The following is a 7,347-nucleotide window of genomic DNA, read 5'->3' on the forward strand; positions in this document are numbered from 1 at the left end:
GCCACACTGACAACCACTTCCATGGCCCTTACGTTGTATTAGGTATTCTAAATGATTTAGAGACGACTTAGAGCCTGGGAGGATGTGCACAGAACACACGTAAACACTAGGCTATGTTACATAAGGGACTGGAGCATCCAGGATTTTGGGGTTTGCTGCGGGGTCGTCCCTGGAACCAGTTCTCCGAGGATACTGCGGGACGACTGTAGTGCACGTCATGTATGTTGTAGATGACGCATCTGTGTCACGTGCCGCACTCTCACCCCGTGAGCAGGGGTCGCCGAGGCGTTGGTAGTCTAGGCAGCCAGGCCTGCGCAGGTGGGGTGGGGCACAGGTTGAAATGAGGCTCTGTAAGCAGTGGGTGTCCACGGTGAGGGGTCTCTCCTGGCAGCACAGCAGGGCTGCCCCAGCCAGCAGGCGGCCAGCCGGCCCCTGAGGACCCCTGGTAGGGGAGACAAACAGCTACACCCGAGCACCTACCCGAATGATGTAAGGAAGGAACGATCCAGCGCAGTTGGGGCATCTGGGCTGGTGAAGCGGCCTGGAGGAGCCCTCCCAGGACGTGGCCTCCAGAGGCGCCTGGGAGGCCCTGACAGGTGGACAGGAAAGGCACGGAGGGGGCAGGGCGGCGGCAGCGCAGGAGCAGAAATGCTGAGGGCACCGGGGGGCAGGGCTGCGGGAAGTGAAGCGGGAGCGCGTGGCCGGGCCTGACTGAGCCGCGCAGGGCACGAGGACGATCTGGGTGCTCGCCTGCGGGTGCGGCCCGAACAGCATCTCGTGTGCGTTCCGGATGCTCCTGCCTTTGGCTGGGCCGGACCCGCCGCAGCTTTTGGCCGGGGATCCGAGCGGAAAACAAACGTCTGTGTGTGCAGAGGCGGCCAGGACGCGCGGGCAGCCCCGGGTGGGAGCCCGAGCATCTGGTCCTCTCGCGCGCTCCCCCGGCCGCCCCGGCCCGGCGGTTCGAATCCCAGCATCATTCGGTCGCATTTGCCACCTGCCGAACAATCTGAAAGTCAGGAGCTGCTGTCTCCTCAGCCTGCCCCTTCACTCCGCGCAGGCCACTTGGCTTCGCAGAGTCATTTTCAAAAACGTGGATAATGTCCTACGACTGCGCGTTCCATCTGCTCCGCGCTCTCGGAGGCCTGGCGCCTTCGCAGGGCCTGGGAGCAAGGCGCACGCCAGGACAGGCTGGGGGTGCAGCTGCGCGTTCTCTCCTGCCGCCCTGGATCACCTTCCCAACCATCCTTCCGCGCAGGACTGAAGGCCACCTCTCCTTCTGGTGAGGCCAAGCCTTTGGCTAATTCTCACATAAAGAGAAAGAAATAATATGGACCGTCTTCCAATTACTATCAGTGTGGGCCAGCACGATGGTCCTAATAGACACTCAGGAACGTGTTACAACACACACGCACACTGCAGTTCAAAATAAATCTTCCATAGGTACAGCTCGCTAAAACTCTGTGTGTGAAAGCTTATTTCTGTCCATGTTATTTTTTAAAGATAAATGCCAAGCTAAAATTCATGATAAAAATCGTTCTCACTTAAGAGATGGAGAATCAGTTCATTCACAACGCGAAGAATCAAGGTCGTGTGAGTGAAAATAACTTGGGGGTGCAGGTAAGCTTTGGGGTTCTGTAGGAGCATCGACAGGTGTACATTTGATCTCTAGAGTTTAAGAACCATCAGCAAAGAGAATTGGAGTGTTTTTGAAATAGAAATATTTAACTGAAGTTTTGAGAAACTCACAGCTTTATAAGCTGCTGTGAAAAATATTATTCTTTTGAAGGTATCTGTCATGTTTAATTGCCAGCAGATATGCATATTTTTTTGCCTTCAACAGTAATACAACTTTTATTAAAATTATCCTAGATTACCATCCTTGCTTCTTTGATTTGGTAAATTCTTTTCTTGAATGTTTTAATATTTTCATCGGATGTCTGTGGGGTGTGTGTTGCGTTTCCCAATTGAAGTAGAAAAATTTAACACAGCTACCAAAGGTCTCAGTCGGCAACTAGCAAGAGCTGTCTTTTATTTTATAGTTGCAGCAAGAACTCCTCCTAGTGGACTTTCTCCGAATTATTTACTGCATTTTCAGAAAAAGACACAAAGAAAAGAAACAGCATGAAATCAATAAATCATAACAGCTGATATCTTTCACCAGTGGTGCAGAAAAATTTCTTTCTGTCTTTATGGAATACATTGAATGAACTTACAAAGTACGTAAAACAAGTATGGTTAATCAAAAAACAAAAGAACCTAGATTCAATTTCTGGTTATTATCTACCTTATACCACGCTATTTATTTGGGAAACAGAATTCTAATTACAGAATTCTAATACAACATAATTCTGATTACAGGATTATTCAGATGCGTAGACGAATATGTTTGCATTTACTAGGCGTACCCTGGACGTTTGTGAAATTGCTTGAAGAGGTGTTTTTAACAGCTATACGACAAGCTACATGTTAAATGCCTGATTTTTAAAGAAGAGTAAATCTTTTTCTTTTTACTCGTCACTCTGGTGACGGCTGATTTTTACCCCGTCAAAAATGTACACTCTGAACAGTTCCTAACTGCTAGGCAACACGAAGCGAAAACTTCTCAAAAATAATTTGTGTCAAATTATAGCATTTTAATGCACAAGCAATAAACTAAAGTCTATGAGTAAAGAAGATATTATATATGAGATAACTTCTTGTATGTTTACTCTGAAAGCAAGAAAAGAATTTAGCAGAAGATACCATAATGGCAGTTACACAACTGTAGACACAAGACACTTTTTAACTCTACTGGTCAGATCCTGTCTAGCGTCTTCCCAGAGCTCTGCTGGCTATCTATCTTCTCCAAAATCCTATTGACTAAATATACACGTGAAGTAAATTCCAGGCGGGATTGTGGGTCCCTGACTATAGGATTTCCTTTTCTGTATTTACTACAACATTGCTGCATTAACTTCTTTCTTTCTTTCTTTTTTTAATAGAAGTATAGTTGCTTTACAATGTTGTGTTCATCTCTGCTGTACAGCAAAGTGATTCAGTTGTACAAATATATACATTCTTTTTCATGTTCTTTTCCATTATGGTTTATCACAGGATACTGAATACAATTCCCTGTGCTCTACAGTAGGACCTTGTTGTGTATCCATTCTACATATAATAGCTCACATCTGCTGACCCCAGACTCCCACTCTATCCCTCCCTCCACTCCCCTGCCCCCTTGGCTTGTAGCTTCTTTCTTTTAGTACCTGCAAAATGATTCTTGAGTAGGGAGACACTTAGCCTTAAACATTATTACGAGCTGAATAAACACAGATCTTACCGAAGAGTTTACTTAATAAATAATAAAATGAGACATTTTAAAAAAAGCTAGATCCCTCCAGCTCACTAAAATGAAAAAGACCTTTCACTGGGGCGCCGTGCTTCCTTGTCATCCCTCTTACGCACAGATCAATTATAGTCCCTGACACAACCCCAAACGTTCGGGTACCAGAAGCTGTAAGCCACGCCTCTGACTCAATGATTTCTTATTGGTTGTTCAAATGGTGCAAATGGTTTTCTGAAATGAAGCTTTTTGTGATTAATGCACCTCAATTCTGCAATTCAATGAACTCATTTTCATATTTTTTATTACTAACTGTAGCTCCTCTTTAATCAGGAGACACATTCTGTACGTGGAACATATTGGAGGCACATTACTGCTCTGAAACCTGTTGGCTTCTTACCACTTTCAAAGAGCACACTCTTTTACCCAGGATCTGAACAAATTTATCATTTAATTGGTGCGGGTGGAGTGCTAAATGTGAACTAAACAAGCATAACACCGTCTTACGTGGTCTTTGTATCCCCGGCGTGATTTATTCAGATGCTTCTGTGTTAAGGATGCAACAACTGTTCCATCCAGGCTGGGTTTTCCCTGGGGCAGGGGAACCGTGGGTACCTCGGTGGCCGGTGGTTACACAGGAATGCGGCTTTACAGGTGCCCGCCAGACAAATGTGAGGGCCGGCGCGGCAGGGTGATTGCGGGCTCGTTTGTTTATGACACATCTTACTTTCCATACGTTACCCGCGGTCCCCCCAAGGCACCGCGTGTGGTCTGGTTCCCGGGTCAGAGGTCCTGAGTGCACCCAGACCCCATGACTCTCCATCTAGAGCTGGGAGGCCTTGTCAAAGCAGAGGGTGCTGGGCCCACCCCGGAGGGCAGGGTGGGGCCTGGGAAGATGCATTCCTAACAGATTCCCAGGAGCTGCAGGTGCCACTGATCGAGGCGTTTTGAGGAGTACTTGTGCTATCTGAATATTACCTTCATCAGGCCCAAGCTAAACCCCACGTCGTCCACATGGATCTCATTTTCTTACTTTTTTAACCAGGTTATGGGGTTACAGGGTGTCAGGGCCTGAGATGGGTCTTCCCCGGGAGATCACATCCGTTCTCACAAAGGCTTCGGACGCAGTGGGAAAGCGTGCAGCCCCGGAGAGCGGCGGGCGTCCGAGGCTGGGAGTTGCAGGCGAAGAGGTGCGCAGCAGAGCACAGAGTCAGGAAGAGCTGTCCCCTTGCCAGGGTGTGGAGTCTCGGAGGGCAGTTCCCGAGCGCCCCTGTCCCTGGGATTCTCATTTCAGGAGCCAGGGAAGAACCCCCTCCAGGCTCCCGCTGACCTGGGCTGGAGCCCGTCTCTCCACTCACAAGCAACAACACATTCGGCAAATTACTGGATCTCTCTGAGCCTGCATTTCCTATTTCTGAAGTGAGGAGAATACAACAAACTCAGGGATGCTGTTGAAAATGTAAAGAAAAATGTCAGGACACTTCCTGTGATTCGACACAAATCCCCAGTAGCTGAAAACACCATGGAAACAACAAAGTGGTAGAGACCTTCCGTCTCCAAATCCTCCGAGGTTACCCTAAGGCCAGTGTAAGGTCTTGCTTCAGATAACTTGTCCGTCTTAGTGGGAAGCAAATACCTTTAATGAGCTGCACGGAGTAGATTGCTATGTGCTACAATCTTGTCAATATTAGAACAAAAGTCACGCCACCAGGCTTGCTAATCCCCTGTTGTAACAGTTTTAGATGTTTTGCATGTAGTGTGATCAAGAGAACATTCATTGAACAAATATTTATTGAACACCCACTATGTGCCAGGCCGTTTTTCAGCCTCCCTGGCTACAGCAATGACACACAGTACACCTGTTCAGATCGGTTTAACTTCCTGCAAGCAGCGTCCTTCATGTGCAGGAAAGTTCTGGTGATGCCTTGTGAAGGACTTGAATTCCTCAAATAGTTATATATATTTTAAATACTTATCCGCAACCGGTTTTAACACAAAGGCAATTAGGGTCTCATAGTGCTGTAATATTATTTACTTGATGATAAGAAACAGATAGGGCTTAATACGATTTACTGGGGGCTCCTTTATTTCTAAGGCTAGAGCTTCCCAGGCAGCGGCAGGCTTGGGAGGGCCGGGGGTGACCAGGGATCATGGAGCAGGGCCAGGGGAGGGGGCGGGCCGGCCCTTAGGGCTAGCGGTTCTGCACTGAACATTGGCCTTTGGCCATTGGCTACATGGGAGCTGCCTGTCCTTTGACCTGACCCACCAGCAAGCTATAGGTGACATTTATTCTGCCTTAGGAATTGTTTCTTTACTTTCCACGCCCTTTATTTGTGTATCTTCATCCTGTACCTTTTCTTAGACTGTTTTGCAGATAAAATTGGGCTCCATGAACAGGGGCTGTTTGGAGGCTTCACTGGAAACTCTTGGAACAAAGTTGCGATGCAATGTATCCTTTAGGTAACAACGCCCCTCCGCTGCCTTGCTAAGATGGATGGTGAAGTGTAAGGACATGGGTGGTGTCTGATGACGCTGGTGAGAAACGTGCTTTCGGCCACGCCCTGAATCCCCAGGCATCCTGGGATATACGTGTATATTTTGAAATGATTAGCACGATAAATTTAGTAAATAGCCGTCACCTTATAAATATAATTTTTTTCTTGTGACAACTTTTAAGATCTTAGCAAGTTGCAAATACACAGTAAAGTGTTGTTAACCGTAGTCCCATCCTCTACCTTCCATCCCCAGGGCTTACTTATCCACCCTCCACCACCGCCTCTGGTGACCACCAGTCTGTTCTTTGTATCTATAAATTCAGTTTTTTTAGATCCCTCACATAAGTAAGAGCACACAGTATGTCTCTCTCTGTCTGACTTCTTTCACCTGCCATGATATGCCCTGTAGGTCCATCCGTGTTGTCACAAATGGTGGGATTTCCATCTTTTTCATGGATGAGTAATAGCCCATTGTATATACACGTCAGGTCTTTACCCATTTATCCGAGGGCGGGGGAGAAGCCCAAGTGGAATGTTGCCCGGCACCCTCCCTGCCCTGGGGCAGCCTGGCAGCGACATCAACCCATCCACGTTCTCAGATCAGGTCGGTGATGATTATTCTAACAGAGGTGCCAGCTTGGAGTTTGCCACAGGTACTATTCTCCTTTCATGCAGGTTAGAGCATTAAAAGCACTGAGAAGTCCTGCAGTAGATACACTTGCTTAACTTCACTTAAGCCAGTGTGTTTCCCAGACGTGTCTGACCACAGGCCACTTAATCAGGCCCACAGATCTGAGGACCACGGCTCTATGGGGGAGGTCAGGGTCCCTCACCTTTCAGGCATCCTGTAACCTAAGCAGGTACCGACCGGCTGGAGTTGCCCAGCTGTCAGAACTGTGCATTCATTTGTCCATCCATCAGTTTGTACCGAGGGCCCATCCCGCCCAAGGACCGTTTCAGGCCCTCAAACGCCCTCAAAGTGTCCACTGCAGGAGGAAGCAGCAGGTGAGGGCACAGGTGTCTGACTGCAGGCAGAGAAGGATGGGTGCTCCTCCTACCCGGGGCTGAAGGGAGGCCTCTGGACGGGTGGTGGGTGAGCAGAGGAGGAGGAAGCCCCCAGGGGGCCTGGGAAGAGGCTTCCAGGTAGAGGGCGTGAGAGCAGCGCCAGCCTCACCTGCCCTAGGAATGGGGGAGGGTGGTGACCCGACTGCAGGAAGGAGGGCAGTGGTCTGCGAGGGGCCTGGGGCGAGACAGACAGGCCCCCAGGCCACTGCCAAGGCCTGGGACCGGACCTCAGAGGTCGTGGATCCACAGGAGGGCCCTGAGCAGCTTGGCAGGTGGCGTCTTTGCGGGGATCCCGTGGCAGGTGTGTGCAGGGCAGAGGCAGGGGTGGAAGCAGGGCAGGGTTCAAGGCTTCCATTCTAATCCAGGCAAGAGGCTGTGGCCTGGGCCAGGCTGGTGGCGGTGGCCACAGGGAAAAGGAGCTGAGATCTGCAGCTGCTTCTCGGGTTGAGCTGAGGGCTGGCTGAC

Source organism: Pseudorca crassidens, chromosome 17 (genome assembly GCF_039906515.1).
Source record: "Pseudorca crassidens isolate mPseCra1 chromosome 17, mPseCra1.hap1, whole genome shotgun sequence".
Taxonomy (NCBI): Eukaryota; Metazoa; Chordata; class Mammalia; order Artiodactyla; family Delphinidae; genus Pseudorca; species Pseudorca crassidens.